The sequence below is a fragment of the Spea bombifrons genome, chromosome 1 (assembly GCF_027358695.1).
Source record: "Spea bombifrons isolate aSpeBom1 chromosome 1, aSpeBom1.2.pri, whole genome shotgun sequence".
NCBI lineage: Eukaryota > Metazoa > Chordata > Amphibia > Anura > Pelobatidae > Spea > Spea bombifrons.
The window spans coordinates 97,700,661-97,719,531 of NC_071087.1; the positions used below are offsets into that span (position 1 = coordinate 97,700,661).

Genomic DNA, 18,871 nt, shown 5'->3' on the forward strand with positions numbered 1-18,871 from the left:
TTCTTTTAAAGATAATTAGTTTAAAGCTTGATGTCATGAACATTAAGATTGCTGGCAGCCTGTGGCCTTTACAAAGGCTACTTGAACTAATCTTCATTGATTTCAATTGGACCTCAATGCCCATTGCCTATAATGAGAGTTCTATTGAGGATGTGCACCAAGTGTACTGATGAATGCTTCCTGCTTTCAGTAGGCAGGGCTGGGGAGGAATTCAATATGGCAGAATTCTCATGTTCTAATGTCCATGTAAAATGGTCTCCAATAAACATTAAACATGAACATATGGCTTGAATGCTCCTTTAAAACTGGCCACAGAGCCATGGGCTACCTGAGAATCCACATTAATGTCTTAGTCTGAAAGACTCCCTCTCATGGTAGCCTCAGTTCACAGCAGCTGTTGGTTTAGTCCAGGTTTAAAATGTCTTTAACAGGAGCGCTAGAGATTGTGAATTACCAGTTAAACAAATGAAATTTGTTTCCCAGTGCATTTAATTCAGGCTGACAAAGAATGCAGATTATTCTGATGGGCCAACTGAATATCCCTTAACAAAGAGGTTGATTGAATGAATTATAAAGAAGCAGTGTGGGAGAAAGTGGATGCATTTGTTGCGGAGATCTATGAGATGTACCCGAGTAGATAAATGTCCAAAAACACAAATGAAAGATCTGTCTGCTTTATTAGATACTTTTAATTGACTCCAGTTTATAATTTTCTTACAATGCAAAACAGTAGCTATTTTGTCCTGTTACAGATGACCCAAAAAAAAAAATCGGTGAAATAGAATAATTTATTAGGTCATAAAATTTAAGAGAGAGAGAATGCAGCAACGTGAACAATACGACATTATGTCTGTCACCAGACCCTTCAGTTTAATCAGTCTCATCACAATGGTCTAGCGTCCTATTATACAGCGCTACCTGTAAAGAGAATAATTCATTATAAACACGGCTTCTAGGTCTATTTCAGCTTCAATGAAAATAGCCAGTGATCAGATTAACAAGAGCGTGAGTGAAATTGCATTATAAAACAAATGATGGTCTGTGTGCTGCATTGTGGAATGAGAATTACATTACATTTTATTTAGAAAGCGCCAGCAGATTCTATAGCGCTGCTACGAAAGGAGAATAAACAAGAATAACATTAAAATGGACAATAACACTAACACACACTCACACACTGGTACAAACAGGGAACATTCAATGGACCCATCTCATGAACATTATTATTAAATGTAGTGAGTTTTTGTTTCTTTTAGTAGTAGCATTGTAGTTGCATGCCTTAACCCCTTGTTGGTTAATACTTTTTTTATAGCAAAATAAGAACAGATCCTTCCATTGTCCAGTGTCTAAATAAATCAACGGTGACACCAGTTCCTTAAGCATTGTTTACATTAAAAGATGACCTTTGCATTTTATTTAACTTTTCAAAACTGTACCTTTTCCTCTAACATAATGTTGCAGTACACTGAACCTCTTCCAATTATTCTGCACCCTCTACCCCTAGAATTAATACAGCCTAAACCACTAACCGTTGGTCAGGACTCCATGCTAATGTTTGTAACTGCGTTATAGTGATCTGCATGTTGCTTTTTGTTTTTGACACAATATAAGAATGTTTATGTAACAGTTTTTTAGCAGTGGCAGAAATGGTAGGCCTGGAGTCGGCTTTCCAGTTCCAATCCCAAAGGCCACTGGAGTTCCTCTGCAACAAACTCTTCTAACCATTTATGGACCATGGTTTGTTCACAGGGGCAATGTCATGCTGGAACAGTGTAGACATTGGTAATTTTGTAAATTACTATTGTAGCTTGAAACGGATGATTTTAATGGAATATCTTCATAGACATACAGAGGCCCTTTATCACTCCTGTGTTCCAATGGCACTTTATGTTACTAGTCCAAGTTTAAGGTTAAAAGGCTAATTGATTAGAAAACACTTTTGCAAATATGTAGTATTTTTCTTGGGATAAACCTGTGTTGTGTTTGTGATTGTCTACTATCCATGACAGCAGAGTATTTTTGTGTATTGTTTGAAGGAAAGATCGAAGCTTAAACAATAAAGACCATTTTTCACAGCCTTCTTTGCTCATATTTACCAAGGGTGCCAATATTTGTGGAGGGCACTGTATATTATGCAAACGACAAAATGCTAATGTGTACTTAGTTAACAGTTTAATTGCGTTTTCCTGTACATTGTGTACAGTATAATATTTGGGGAAACACTATCATGCTGCCATTACATATTACATTTTTATTGTAGAATATGTCCAGAATTCCACTTCTTTGACATACTTGCACAATCATGTTTGGTAGACCTGTGACGTTTGGTCTCACATAACGGCATTAAAGTATTAAGCATACGGTAAGGAAAGCTGGTCTTAAAATGTTCCTAAAGATATGAGAAAGTTGTGTGCTTTGCTTATTTTGTGTGGAAATAGCTGCTTAGGTCAACGAGAGGATTTCAGACATAAAGTGTGACAATGCTTGACCGGCAGTTTTGTTAAGAGTCTTCCTTCCAATACGTTGATAATGCAGAGGCAAACTTATTCCACCTTTTCAAATAGCCCTTAGTGGGAATTCTGAGGCAGTAAAGGGGAAATAAGGCAATTAAACTTGCTTGAATGAGTTCTTGTGTAAAGGATCTGCAGTAACTTGGAGTAACGGAGAACTCCAGTTAAATCTTGAGTTGTGTTGTAGGCTGTGACATAGCTGTGAGGTTGCACTCTATGTAGGCTAGTGGCAGAACTAGTGAGCTAAGGGCCCTGGTGCAAAATAGCTTGTACGGCCCCCATTTTGTTTTGCAATAGACACAATAAGAAATAAATATGATAAAACAAATAAAAATGTAATTTATTTACATTAAAAAAATAAAGTTAATGTTAATGTTTACAGTCATAAACTTAAAAACATAAAACATTTTAGGGTCTATTCACTAAGCAAATATACACTAAGGAAAAGGGAATCCAAAATTCAAGCCAACTCACTTGGAATAAGAGCTGAATTAGAGATGTTTTACACCTCACCATCACCATTACATCTCACGCGTGTCATATTTTTTTTATTTGAACTCATTTGGTGCTATTCATTAAGTCTGAATTGTGACCATGTGATAGGCCGACCTCCATGTTTTAATACCAGTGTGGGCCTCTCACTGCTACTTATACCCTCAGTTTACCTCTGTGAAAGGTATGAGGTGTCTCAGTCATGATGTCACAAACTAGTGAATTTATAACAATGAGCAGCTTGTAGCAAGCCGAGAGAGTTTAGTGCATCCATGCATCATATTAAAAAATATTTCCATTTTATATTTTATAATGGTCAAAATATATCGTTCTCATTTAATTTTATGCCCCCCCAAATGATGCCTTATTACTTAATAATATTTAACCCGGAAATGAACGGCAATAACATTGTTTCTCATCCTTAGTGAAGAGCTTATGACAAGGATGGACATCTCCTGGCTACCACTAGACTGTGAGTCCCATAAAGCCTGGTTTTGCATAATGCGAATTGACGACCAAACGCAGGAGCCCCGCAATAAGTTTCACTCTCGTTACACAAAAGAATCTGACAATTCTCAAAATGTGTCCAGGAAGCACAGTGTACCATATGTAGCAATGCTTACTACGGAAAACGTTCTCCTGCAAGCATCAGCAAATGTCATTTCCCTCAGTCTTAGCATCCTTCATCAGCAGAGTCACAGAGATGGTTACCACCAACGTCTGAATGACAAACCTGGCAGTGCTGATAAATTCTGAATAAAACAGCTGTTCCTATGCAAATGCAATTTATAAAAAAAAAAATCAGGGAACAACATATGCATATGAAATGAGCAGAGTTTAAATATTAGTCTGCCCAGAACCTTTCCTGAGGCATCTGCAAGACCCTAAATCAAAGCTCATAGCCGGCAGTGTTTCCAAAGCGGTGTTTAAAAGAGATGTCCCAGAAAATCAAGGTGCAAATTAATCATACGGCATTAATCATTTTGTTCTCCAATTTATCCCACAGCATATTTTTCTTTTGCTCCCATGCCAGCATTGGCTTTTAAGCATAATCTTAGCAATAATGAATATTTGCTAATGCGGTTTTGTCAGCCCAACTTGTGGCTGGTTAATGATATTAACATAATGGCTTATGCAGAATCTGGAAGGGACCAGTCCAGCATTCGCTCTGATTAATTGTGGCGCATTACGCATATTTGGGTACTGAAGGCACTATACTGGCTGTTTATTTATCTCCGGAAAATTATAGGATCATGGGGGATGTACTTCAAAAGTAGCTCGTGTGGTGTGATAGCATTTGCCAATTGGTAAATACACCCAATTAATATGAATTTCCATTTCCTAATGTGAAAAAAATGTGTTATTTTCATTGAAGCATTAAAATGTTATTGTGGATCTTCGTGTTCCAGCTAATTTTCTGGGCCCCTTGGTTTAATGCATGGAGAAGACACGGTCCAGAATGATCCGAATTAAGGGGATGGGCAGTTGAATGGCTTAGCGTGGAGAAGCCGGCTGATAAGTATAGCTGGCAATAACAGTGGGAAGTACTGCTTTTTTAACCCCTTTCTGTATTACGGAATGGAAAGCAATCCACTTAAATGGTTATCTCTGTTCTAGACAATACAATCCTTTGCTGCTTTTGATCTGGATCAATAATAACACAATTAATTACCAAGGTTTTCTATGCAACACGGGCATCGGAAGAAATAAAATTACTCTGCGTCAAAGCACACTACTCATTATCCTGAAATGCTCTGCTTTGTCCAGTGAACCATGGGCCGAGAGCTGTTTTACTATTCCATCTATCAGCTTGTGATCATTTAGAATGCAGTGAAGTAAATAGCCGAACCCTTGGTTCACCCACTAATGGAGGTTGTGCTTTGACCACAAAGGCCAGTTTAACCATATGCATACAGTCTCAGAAACCGTGGCTCTTTCTGTCTGTCATCCTCCATTTTTTCCATTCTCCTACCTGCCTTTTCTTGCAATTGTCCTCCTGCCCCTTGCCCTGTGTTCCTATCTCCCTTTAGAATGCCTATTGTTTTATTTCCCGTCTCCACGCATTTGTCTCTGAACGCTGCCCTCCGTTAATATCCTAGCAATCTTCTCTTTCTCTCTTTTTGTTCTGAAAAGCACCAGCTTAGCTTAGCTAATAATTATGTATGTGCACGATGAACCCATAGTGGTCAAAGCTGGCATGTATTCTAGCTCCTTACCCAGCATTGGGTGTCTATGTTATTGTAGTCCTGGCGGAGAGGAATAATGTTTTACATTTGAGTTTATTCATCTCAGAAGCTTTAGTGATTAGTTTTAATGTGATACCTTGCATTTGGTATTTAGCAAATCGTCCATGTGGTTTAGGAATTAAAATCCGTCTTCACTACTAGAACTGTTTATTTATCCGTTTTGTTTGTTTTCAGCTCAGTCTACAACTGAAATTACAAAACCACTTTCTCTTTAGACATTTTCTGCTCCTACGAGTGAAACTTAAAACATTTGCATTCACGCGATTATAATGTAACAGTTCATGGAACACTTTAGGTTCTTGGACAGATTTTGTAATACGGACACAGTGCCAGAAATCCCCAAGAAACGCTAATCACAGTGCGTTGCTTTCATTATTTTCCGTGATTACAAACGTTTTGTCTTTCACAGAATCATTTTTGAAATATGAGTAATTTACCCACTCCTATAGGTAAATATTTGTGTACTATTCCCATAAAACCACTGAAAAGCTTTATCATTGTACATGTTAAAGGGACACTCGAGCCATCATATGCTTTTTAATGCATACGTAAGATCGTTTGAGCAGGGCCCTCCTCACCCGTTGCTTCTCTAAGTCAAATTGTTATGTTATATACTACTTGTCCTGTCTACCCATTGTACAGTGCTACAGAATATGATGGTGCTATATAAAACAATAAATAATAATAATATGATACAGTCATTCTGCAGAATCCCCCCATGTGCATTAGCCCCTCTCTCCAGTGCCCCAACTATATACCATACACATGATGTACTTACAGCCAGCGTGCTTCAAGTAGCCAATCAGTGGCTGGCGGACCACAGAGAGGGGCAAGTGCTGTGCCATGTAAGTGTTAATTTTTATTTTGGGGGGTTTAGGAAGAATACACATTTATAGTACTCACAGAATACTTTATTATACATTCTTCTGTACTGAGGCTGTCAAGGACATGTAACTGTCCCTTTAAGGGAGCGTCGGAAAGGCATAGATCAACAATGTGGAACACAATAACAAAAGTGGAACCATCCTAGGAAACACACTATTGGTTGCCGCAGTGATTTTAAAGCGGATCTGTCGCTTTTCACACGGTCCCTTACACTAAATAGACATACGTAATAGTGTTTACAAATTATAATAAGCAACATATTTGTATTAAAACCCACTTGAGGTGTAAACCACTAGGAGCAACTACATTAGTCGGCATGATTATTCCTCCTCATTGAGTTCCATCTCATTGCTAAGGTGCTGCTTGTTGTTGATTGGTTCAGGCAGCCTTTGGAAGAGTAGGACGAGAAGAAGGGAGAGAACTTCTGGACAGAAAATTGATTAAATAATGCTTTTAAACTAGAAATCCCCAAAAGAGTGTTACTGATAAAAAAAGCTATAGGTGACGCTAATAAATGACCAATGTCATGCTAACAGTTATGACAGCAGCAGATCTCCTATAACCAATTTGCATGACAATGCTCTTTTTCTCTTATAATGTTTACCTATTATCTGGGGGGGCATTATTTCAATGGGCACCTTTTTATGAAATGACTCTTTAAATAATCATTCCGCAGACACCGAAACATTTAGCAGCCGCGATAAAAAATGCTGCCAAGCACAAAAGCAGATTTAGTAATGATCATAACAATGCAAGCGCTCCCGCAGGCAACAGTATTGTAATCTGTAGCGTGTATGCTTCCTGATACAGCATGTGGATTGTAAATCTTTTCATTCCAAACCAGATGTTTAAATGGAATAGAGTCCTTGAAGAAACTGTATCAACTACTATTTAGGCTTCAGAGGCATTAACTCTTTCAATATGTTAGTTGGCTTAAACCTGTGCATAGGATTGGAACTTAACGGCATAATTTTTGTTATAGGTAGAAAAAAAAATATTAGAAAAAATAAAGAAAACAACTACATTTGTCAACGTATATGTTATAGAGGGTGAACCTGGCCTTTCTCACAGGAAAATAAATGCGGTCGGAAAATTAATACATTATCAATGCAGAGAGCAACAGATATATTGATATTGCTGACACACAATTTCTATAGCAAATTCCCTCTAAAATAAATATACATTGTTTAGGGGTTTGTTTAAATTGTATTTATAATACTCCTAAACAAAAAAAGTCCTTGATTTTGCTTTGTTTCTTTTTGTTTTCAAGCTAATGCAAATTAGTGAAAAATGTATTATTTTAGTATGTATTATGATTTTTTTTATACTTGTACTGTTTAAATATATCAGCATATTAATGCTTATAATCCACTTTAAAAAAAAAGAAACATAAATACCTAATGTGCTGATAAAAGTAGCTTCTCTCAGCTGTAAGCTCCATTTCGGCGTGAAATGATGCCCAGAATGGTAAATTAAACCTGCTCAGCAACAAACGAAACCTTGGGGACCGTGGATTTAATGGAAGCCTGCACATATGTTTCATAAGAGCTCGGCTCCTGTGTTCCAGCATGGATCATGAAACATATTTAAAAAAAATAAAAAAGCTACTATCTTTATATATAGAATGTCTCGTGTTTAAATCGAATGATTATCAGAAATGCCTATGCTATACGTTTGTCGCAAGCCCCCTCAGGGCTGCTCTTATGCTAGGGCATGTGGGGCGCACACACGCCAAGACCGGCACTTCGGAGGGCCTGTTAGTGCTGCTGCATGCCTCACCTCTCCCTCACATTAGTGGTCTCTCCAGTGAAGTGGAGCTTTAAGATATTCTGTCATATCCCAGCAATCCACTTTCTCAGTAACGACAAGGGAGTGCAGGAGAGCAGTAGGCCCTATAAACTTCCTCAGGGCCCTATAAACACTGAGGGCATCCGTGACTCCCAATATAAAGGGTTTGTACGCTAAACTATGGGCAACACTATGCCTAAGGTGTTCCCAGTTATGGGGAACACTACGGCTAAAGGTTGGGATTCACATTTAATAGATGATTTTTTGTATAGAGGAACATAATGTGTCAATTCTTGTATTTTTACTTGCACAATGCCTTTCAGCAGGTTAGAAGAAATTATTTTCATTCTTGCTTTGTTCTGGAAGTTGTCTCGTCCCGCTATACGTTGTGGTTACTGTAAGTAATGAATAGATAACACAGGACCTGATAACACGTCTGATCAAATTATATTATGATTACATGCAAACTTGCTGATTTTCCCTTAAAGCTCTTTGTTTGACGGCTTAGCACCCAATGTAGTGGATTGAGGCACTGTCTACCCTCTTGCTATATCCTGCCAATTTTAAGTCCATATCCTGTCTTTTGAAGTTCTATTAATAAGAAAGATAATAGACACTGAAATGTGGAAGCACTGACACGTTTCACCATTATCACTGACACACTTGTGACATTGATGCTTTGTAAGGTATGTCACACAAGCTGCACGTATTGATGCTAAATTTGGTAAGTATTTGGTAAAGTAATTTCAGATGCAGTGTTCAAAGTTACAAAAATGCTTACTTTAGGGATAAGCTGTATCTGTAGAGCTGCAGCTTCCCATCGCCATTTCGACCCACTGATAGGCTGCTTGAAGTCAATCGGTGTCCTATCCCTGCTTGTGAGACCCCTGCCAGGAATGTTTGCTGAGGCAGCGCTGGGGCTGGCAATGGGGACACCATCTCCAATCTTTCAAGTGTGTATGTTGGCTAGAGTGTCCCTTTAATATGGTATCTGATAGATAGTTTATATTATTCTGCAGTTTAGTAATGATTTCATAGTTACATGATGACTAAAAGAAAACGGTACTGTTTGAAAGTGCCTTTTGTGGCTTCTATTAATAGCTTCTTTTGTGAATCATTTCCTTTTTTTGTAGGAAACTTATTTTCAATGACAATTAATTTTTAATGACAAAACCTATAACCACAAATTAAAAAAAATCTAGTACAGGGCACAAGAAAACTTCGGTTTGGTTGAGTTTACATTAATCAGTTTGTCTTGTTTTATTTCAATTATAGTTATCATGCATAAAATATATTTACATACCGAGGCTCATTATGATGTAAAAAAATGTTATGATGTATTATTGTGCATTTCAGAGAACATGTCTATGATGTAACATAGGTGTAATACATCTATATATACATAATGAGTTCTTGGTCTTCTCTTAGATTCAAGACAACTGTATGCCTATGCCATGCATGTTTAAATTCCCTCACTGTATTATCCTCTACCACTTCTGCTGGGAGGCTGTTCCACCACCCTCTCAATATACTGGAGGTTATTTCTTCTATATATATATATATATATATATATATATATATATATATATATATATGTGTGTGTGTGCTAGAGTAGCTTGAATGTGCGTTCCTTAAGCTGCTGTCAGAAAACAACTCACATCAACCGGGGCTGAGGGTGAATAGAGTTGTAGCAAGAAAAAAAAATGTAGACCAGACTTGTGTAGACTAAAATACTAATGCAGCGAAGTGGTGTTTATTTAAGATTATTTTTTAGTCAGTTTCAAAATAAACATGTCTCAGCCATAAACCAATATTTGCACGCTGAATAAAATATGACAATAAAGAAAGATTTGCCGATGCGGCAGTGTTATGTGTTTTAACTTGTTTGTTATACTTGCCAGCATGCTGTCATCACCACTTGAGAAATATTACTGTCCAAATAACATATAGGAATTAATAGGCTTGTCAGTGCTTAAGGGATATTTGATGTACCCCATGTCAAGCAATCACAGAAATAGCTAATCAGTGCAAATTAGCTTTACAGAGGAACCATATTAGATATGAAAATAAGATTTCGCCCTTAAAGAAATAAATAAGAAAACAATGCTAGTACATTTGTGACAATCCTACTGGAAAAAAAGAGATATAAATAACCCAATCTGATTTGTCGGGTAATAAAATACCGGTTACTTCAGGGATACGCAGCTTCTTCATGGTTAGAACGTTCATATGTTTATGGGTCTGACTCTATTTTAAGGGTGAAGTAGCCCCTATTCCCGTCTTTTCTATTTCTAGATCATGGGTCTCCCCAACAGGTAGCTCACAAGCCTCAAGTAACTCTCTAGATATTGTTGAATAGCATCCTAGAGACCATCACATCCCTTTTCTGGAGGTTAGGAATGGTGTAGAGGTCTATGCTAGCACAACTCAACCTCAATAAGAATTCCATATAAAAATAAACACAAACCATAACGCAATGTATGGATCAAGAGTTTAAAATATATCCCAACCCATACAATGTATACTTTTGTTCAATGCATTTTCCTAGTGTCTCTCAAAAATCTTTGTAGAACCCCATACTAGAAGACTGTCCTGGCTTTCGTTTTCTGACTGATCACCTCTGACTGTTTCAGCAGACAAAATACCCCAAATCAGCTCTGTCGGGTTCAAACATTGAATCACTGCAATACATGATCTCATGTTCTGATTCATAATGAACCCAACATGTATTGAGTAAGCATTATACCCAGTGTAATCGGAGACTGTAGTGCCCTGAAATATGTATTTTTTTGTTCTGTAGAATAACCTACCAGCTGAGATCCTACTGGCCAACCTCAGTAGGGTTGAGGAAGCCCTAGTTGCCTTGGAATACGTTGGTGCTATATCTTTAAAGCAGGATGGATGCCTGATAGTAAATTTTGACTGCAGGCTGGTTCTGTAGCTGTTAAATCACGCAGATGGCTCTCTTTCCTAACCTGCTGTGATAACATGCCCTTGACAATCCTCCAAATCCTGGCCATGGTGGATCCATCAATTGGATGCTGTTAATTTGAATTAGGCACATTATTTTTCTTAATGCTACTTATCTTTCCAGCCTGGTAATGTGCTACATTAATCGCACTGCAGTTATCTCAAAAGCTTTTCTACTTATCAGGGTGCTTTAAAGTTTGGTTTTTTTTACTCACTTTTGTTTGGTCATGGGTTTTCAACTCAGAAGTAAATGCATATGTATGTATAATAATAATTGTTCAAACGAAAAAGAGAATTCTTTTAAGTCCCAGACAGATTAGCCAGTTTGAATATCATAATTTGTGTATATTTTCAGGTTACTGATATATGTGTGAATTTGAAGCCATTCTTAGAAATCCTGACTATTTAATACAATGAGATTTTCCGAACCTTTAAGTGTGCAAGCTTATCACAAACATATCCTGCAGAAATCTGTTGGCTCCAAATCGTAAATTGTAATTGTCCAAAGGTGACAATTGAATCCACATGTTGCCTATTTTAAAATAAAGTTCATATGGTGTGTTACTCACAATCCCACATGACTGTAGAGCAGCATCCACAGAGCTGGAGAAATCATCGACAGCATCTCATCAGATACAGCTCAGTGTACCTCTAAGCGGTATATATCCTATATCCCCATGGAATAGATTTCCAGAGACCCTTATAACGGCCAAAGGTACAGTTTTACCAACATATTTTGTGTGCACTGGGTCTACTAATGGCATGTAGACCCAGTCCAACCGAAATATTACTCCACTCCCTTGTGATATCCCATCTGGATTATTGCAACTCCCTCAACTCCCTCACTTCTCCCTCAACCACCGACTAGATTGTAGCAGGGCCCTCTTCTCCTTTTGTACCAGTGTGTTATTGTTTGTGATTTCAAATACATAATAGCGCTATAGAATCTGCTGGCACTATATAAATATATGTAATGTTATTAGTAATACTGATGCATATACAGGTTATAGAAACTCAAATTTACATTACTTTGAATTGGATCCTGCAGAATGCAACTTATCATGAAAGACTGCAGGATGTCAATCGATATCAATTGGAGGAGAGAAGAGAGAGGGAGAATGCGACAGAAAGATTCAAACACATTAATGGATTTAACAAACTACATGGGGGGGTTATTTCAAATATTAAAAAAGAGGTCAAAATCTAGAGGGTCAGAGGTTAAGAAGTAACGCAAAGAAGTTTTAATTTACTGAGAGAGTGGTAGATAAATGGAACAGCCTCCCAGCTGAAGTGGTACTGGTTAACACAATAAGTAAATTTAGACATGCATGGGAAAGGCATAAAGATATCCTGAGTATAGGGACTAATTAAAATCTGAGGTTTTAAAGCCAAAAAAATATAAAAAATATGCAGACTAGATGGGCCAAATTGTTCTTTATATGCCGTCAGATTCTATGTATCTATGATTTCTGATGGATTCATGTCCACAAAACGACTTGCTAGTTTTTTCTTCTGATAATATACAATTACGATTGTGTTCTTTAATTAAACTTAATTTTCAAAACTGCCTATCACATTCCTTAAAAATAAGAATAAACACAGCTTGTACGTTTGACAGAATGCGTTAAAATAGTAAAATTACAAAATACTAATTAAAAAAACAAAAACATTTACTAGCACAGCTAAAAAAGCGGTTTCTTTTCATGTAAGAATGTGAATTATTTAGCATAACAACGCATTGATGTGACAGACCCAAGTGCAGTGAACCTTATCAGATAATTAAGCTGTACAAACATAGGACATTTCTGAGCACCAATGACACAATTAAAATAATATATCTGCCCAAAATCTGCAGACCTGAGCAACCTAAAGTAAAGGAAGGAGAAAATAAACCTCATTAAAATATAAAGATAGAACGGCGTAGTTATAGGGGCTTGGTACACGAGCTTAAGGAAGCCTGCTGCTTTTATTTATGAAGACAAACATAATGGGCTATTGATCCTGCATTATCTGCCGGTCAGGTTCTGTGACAGGAGAACGCGGGAACCTGGAATTTCGATGTAGGACATAATAGGAATTACTTTATGAATTCTTTATAAACATCGGAAATAATTACAAATGGAACTTTTGGCCTGGTAGTAATTATAGTCATTAATATTATCGTCATTGCATGTCCATGAAGTGGCACCAATGTAGGAAATAATAGGACTATTAAAATTGTACAGTTTTATGTTGTTTTAAAAAAATAGTACCTGTACTGTTTTCATACCAGTGCACAATGTTTTTAAGATGCAGTTCCACTTAGACTGATTAGACATTATTGTCACTGTATTTTTTATTTGAAAGCTATATGCATTTGGAGCTCTTTTAAGCACAATGTCTTCAAACATGCAGGCACCAGTCCTGCTGATGAAAAAGGTTCCTTCATTGAATACCCAACACCAGGAGTCAGCTACTGGATAAGTAACCACAAAGTGTAAATGCTGATCGCTTTGCAGATACATGAATATGGAAAGTTAATTAGCTTCAGTGATCCGTGAGATAATAACCAACAGGTCATCTCCTGCTGCTGGTGATCTATGGGCAACTCTCTTGAGTCTCGGCCAACATCCTACTAGCACGCAACTGCTTAAGCGTCATTATATAGAAACAGACAGTTGCTGTTTGCCTTTTCTGGTGTTCGACTTTGCATTTCTGCACTAATGTAATAAAGTTAAGAAGCGAAATGCTACATCTAGTGTGTTTGATACATTCTGTTGCCTTTTTATTGTGGGAAATCACTTTTCTGTGCTTTTCAGCGGCTGCCTTCTAATGTGGGAATCAGCTTTACATCACAAGTTACCAAATAATTCATACTCTTTCTGCACTCATTAATGTTTGAAAAGGAGCAGTGAAGGGCTTTGAAGCAGAATATCCTCTCATGAAATTAGTGGATATGACATGGTTAGGTAATGTTCCATAGGAATGGGAGGGAGGCACGTCTCAAACCTTTTACATTGAAGAGGCTTTACTCTTTTCATTTGCTACTAGATGAAGGCTTAGGGCTGGATTATCAAGCAAGTCTCTCATTTTCATTCAGGTAGATTTAGCCCGTCTAGATTACAAGCATGTGGGGAATGAAAGTCGCAGACACGTTTCATATGCCTAGTCATATGGCCTCATATTATGCGCGTTTTCTCATTATTTCTTATAGGGGCAAACATAAAACAGATGACAGGGCCAATCAACCATCATCAATAATAAGAGAAAAGAATGACTTAAAATGATATTAATGGTTCTAATAGTTTCTTTGTTATGAAACTCAGAACTATTTAGATATTTTATATCATGGCTTTTATACACAGTGGAGGCCCAGGTAGATCCAGTCGGTAGAGAAGCTTTATGCAGAGCAATTTTAAATCAAAATAAAGCCTGGATTATTATATGCTCAGAATCTGAAAGATATTTTGAATACCATATGGAATCCCTGATCTTGCCCTATCTAGTGGTTTGGGCAGCTGTGCACCCAGGCAGCAAGTGGACTGTTGATCAGATCAGATGATCTGTTGGCCTTGTAGACAAGAAAGCCCTGTTTCTATCATATCAGGCCTGGCTGGACCTCCTGTCGGAGGAGATAAGATAGAATTAAATAAAATAAGTAAGATACATAATCACTGCTAACAATAGAATATAGACGCAGTGTTCAAAAAGAACCAAATAAATAGATTTCCATTTAAGCAGTGTCTTCCTTTAAATAGAGATATGTGGAGCTTGGGGTACCACAAGCCATAGAATAAGTGGAGGAAGAGTAGATTCTTTACTTATCATAGTGGTAAGTAAGTATTGGCATAAGCTGAAGATTGGAAAGTGATGTAAACTGAGAACGAATGCCCACTGCTGTGCTCACCACTTTATTGTGCACAGCACGTCGAGAATTCCCTTGTAATTAAATTTGCATAATCTGCAACCAAATAAGCTTGTGTGTGGGCCTGCACGTCAGCACTGTGCATTGCAGGATCCAGTGTGCTTCTAATAAAGCAATACTGGTGCATATAGTCAGAGGAAATATTCAGTTGATTCCAGTGGTTGACCTCTCATAATGCATAGTGAAGTAATGAAGTCCACAAGGCAACTCTCCTAAAGACTCTCACTCTAGCAAATGAACTAGCGGCTCTCATAATCTTTGTCTAGTTCTTAATTCCGCATCTAAGGTTCTCTTCCATATCCACTTTAATAGTAGTTACCTTAATCATTCTATTATTTCTGCTTCACATTGCCCTAAAGTAAAGCACATTTACTAATACCAAACCTCTACTGTGTTACTTGTACCTTCTTACTTATGTTTACACGTGCAGCGCAGAAAGTAAAACGATTCCAGATAAATGTTCTTTTGTATTGGAGTGGAACTTGGCTACAAACCTGGAGTGGAAATGTTTCCACTGGTTACTCCACTCTTATATATTTGCTTTTTATTACAATATGTATTTTTTTATTGGAGTCAGATTAAGCAATAATGAATTGGTTGATGCGCAGAAATCATATGCCAGAAACTACTGTGTTAAAACAATCTCTCTGCCGTTGCCTATTTGGTTGTTGATAGGTTTAGGGAGACTTTGCAAGGGTAGGGTGAGGAAAAGGCAAATAAGTTTATCTCAGGTAATGCAGGCTGCCACCAATCCTCAAATGCATGAGCTGAGTGTTCAAACTAATCTCTCCAAAACAATTACACTGGTTGGCAAACAAATAATGGAAGCTATATGTAGTTTCATTTAATGAATTTATTTTTGCTAAAAACTGTGACGGCAATGATTTTCCCTTAACTTAGTTTTTTTGTACTTGAATGATCAGCCCATCAAAGGGTTCAATAATCTTGTTTAAAGTTTAGGTCTAACGTGTCAATGAAAACATTTTATAACTATGGTTTTTCATTCTTTATCTAATCGTAACACTGTTTTTCTAAGGCTTAGCACTCCTTATTTGAACATAGCGCTCTCCATCCAAGAAGTGAAACCTAAGTCTTGCAGTCTTTATCCAAATATAACACTCTCTGTCCAAGAACATTAACCGTGTCACCAACTGAAGCATCCTTCGCAGCATTTGGATTCTTGCTTCTAGATTATAGGTACTGAACAAAATAGCCTTGTGAGTTTGTTTTTACTAAAGGCAATTTACAATTTCTTTTCAGCTTCCTACATTTGTAGGGATTTTGACCCAGGAGGTTTCAGAAAGGCATATAGAAAAAAAATAAGATGTTTCCCAATTATTTTGTAAAAAAGAAAAAGCAAAAAAAAGCAAAATAAAACACTTTTTTCATACCCATATAAAACCTGTTCAGTGGCTATTTTTCTTAATAAAACAGTAAGAATAAAGTAAAACTGGATAAGACTAACTAAACCCAACCATGACCTGCTTTTAAATCAAAAGTGTATGATCCATGTTTTTCCTGCTCCTAATTATGGTTGGCTGTATGTAGATATGCAGGCTTGCATTTTGTTTTACCTCAAATTACCTAATTATCAGTCTTGCTCAATTTAATAATTTGCATTTATATTTTAAGTACAAGCTAGAACAGAATTAAATGATAGCTTCCAGTGATTAGCTATGTAATTGATGTTATAAATGATGATAGATCAGTGAATTAGACATGAAGGCTGTCTACTAAAAACTTCTTTAGCTGTTAGACGCAAAAGCAGAAGGAGGTATATAAGATGTACTTTTTAATAACTGTTAAGTCGTATAATGTCGTTATGATGAACACATGTTAAATAGTTACTTATATACAATATCAAATATATATATATATATATATATATATATATATAGCTGTGAAAAAAGTATTTGCCCCCTTCCAGATTTCTTCTACTTTTGCATATTTGTCACAGATCATCCAACTAATTTTAATATTAGACAAGATAATAGTAAACAGATAACAGTAAATAAAAATGCAGTTTTGATAAAATGATGATTTCTTATTTTATTATCATTTATTGTTTAAATATTGCCATCATATTGTGAAAGGCTGTTGAAACAAGCATTCATATAGATGGACATGCATTGCATATTTCAGTATGTGCCATAAATTACACAAACCAATGACAAGTGTCCCCCCAATGCACATGCACAGAAAGTGCTTCTGCTAATTTCAGTGAAGAGTGCTTTCTAGCCAGTGGTTGGCTACTTTAAGCAGCCAATCAGGGGTGCTAAAACAGCACAAAAGAATGTATTTAACCATTTTAATGAATGGTTTGCTGGCGAGGCATGCAGAAGAGATGTGTCACTTTAATAAAATGATCACTTGAAAGCATATGTAGTTCAATACCTTCTGAGTGATGTTGCAAGTCATGGTAGCGTCTGTAGCCTATCAGGTTCCTTCAATGATGCCATTCACTTCCTTGGAAAGTTCCCACGCCACTGTCAGGGTCTGCTTAATGAAGTGTGCTGTGAAGTTTTTGTTGGATCACAGGCTACATAGTGTCTGGGGAAGTTATAAAAAGATACCAGTTCACAGACAGGAATGTCCTTATGTTCATAGGTTGCATCCTGACAGTATTAATTGTGTTTGCCACCGGAGAGCCTAGCAGCTGTGGCCTGGATGTGAGCTACGTAGTCAACAACAAGTGCCTTAGACTTGTGTCAGTCACTTGCTTGTCAATGCTACTGAAAGTAACATAAAGGCGACATTGCTTTACGAGGGTGGATACAGGCATTTATTGATGTATTTTATTAGTCTACCAAATGAATATAAACCTACTCTTAGAAAGAGAGATGTTTTGATGGTATTGCGTTGGTTACTTCTGTAGAACTCAAAGAATGTTTAACAAAATACTGGAAATTCATCTATAAAGCACAGTTAAGTAGTTCATTAATATTTCTGGTTTTGCGTCGGCGTTTATTCACATAAAACAATGTTTTGAAGAAGTAAATATGCATAGATAGAAATCATTCATGAGACTCCATATTGCTGTTTTAAATATTCATGTAAGAAACCTGATTTTAGATGCATTTTACAGTATGATTCATAATAGGAAAAGCTGTGCTGTCTCTGGTTAAAAGGTTTAATATATGGTTGTTTCATGTCTTTTTATGACCCATATGCAATGAAATCAAATGAGGCCATGATTCAAGATATGTGTGATGTCTGCAAGTTTACATGTCTCTTACATTTGCTGTATTACTTACCCTGGGGTATGACTTGTGTTTCCCCCCGTGTCTATAAACTTCTCTTGCATCTTCAGATCGTGCCAAATTTCACATGTTATAAGGGCCACACCAGCCCACGTTGTACAGCATAATAATTTAGGGTGCTGTTTCCTGTTAACCCCATGAGAAACACCAGTAAATTAACCCTTGTAGAATGTTATGACAGCCTCTTATATAATGAGATCAAAAGTCCAAACGTAAAGGATTGCAGCATTGGTTAAATATTAGGTAGTCCCCTGCAGAAGTCACTTTATTGATTTTTTTAAAGGAAAAAAACATTCCAATACCTGACTACACAGGGCGTTAAAGTAGTACTTTCTAGCCTTTGACTGCTGTTTCTCCAGGTTTTCTTGATCTAAAAGCAATCCTTCACATTGCGACACCATCAAATAACCACTTACTGCAAGAACACTTTAATAATAGTACTTCTAGCAATAATCAGTTGGCTTTGGGAGGCAAGTATGAGCCTGTTCAGAAGAAAAGGATATCAAAACGGCTCTTGTGGACACATAGTATAGATGAAAAAAGTATTAAGAAAAGAGAAATCACTCATGTAATTGGAAATAGGCCACCCATTTTATGTATACCTATAACTAGTTATGGGAATGAGAGCCGCCAGAAGAAAATGGCTGACTGTTCAACGTATCAGCTTCAGAGAAAAGGCTGTGGGAGTTAATAGGGGTTAACATACAGATAAGGGTTTTTCTGTTCTTCATATAAGAAACCTTGAGATTGGGTGATGTGAAAAAGCTGTAGTGAAAACATAATTGTGAAGAAGTAGGCAACAGGTAACAATCAGCT

The 18,871-nt window shown here is 37.0% G+C and overlaps 1 protein-coding gene across 1 annotated transcript in view; it reads left to right on the forward strand.

Annotated features, from left to right (window-relative positions):
• The window catches only part of PTPRD (protein tyrosine phosphatase receptor type D), a 691,347-nt gene that overhangs the window by 578,822 nt on the left and 93,654 nt on the right, over positions 1–18,871 (forward strand). The window lies entirely within an intron of this gene.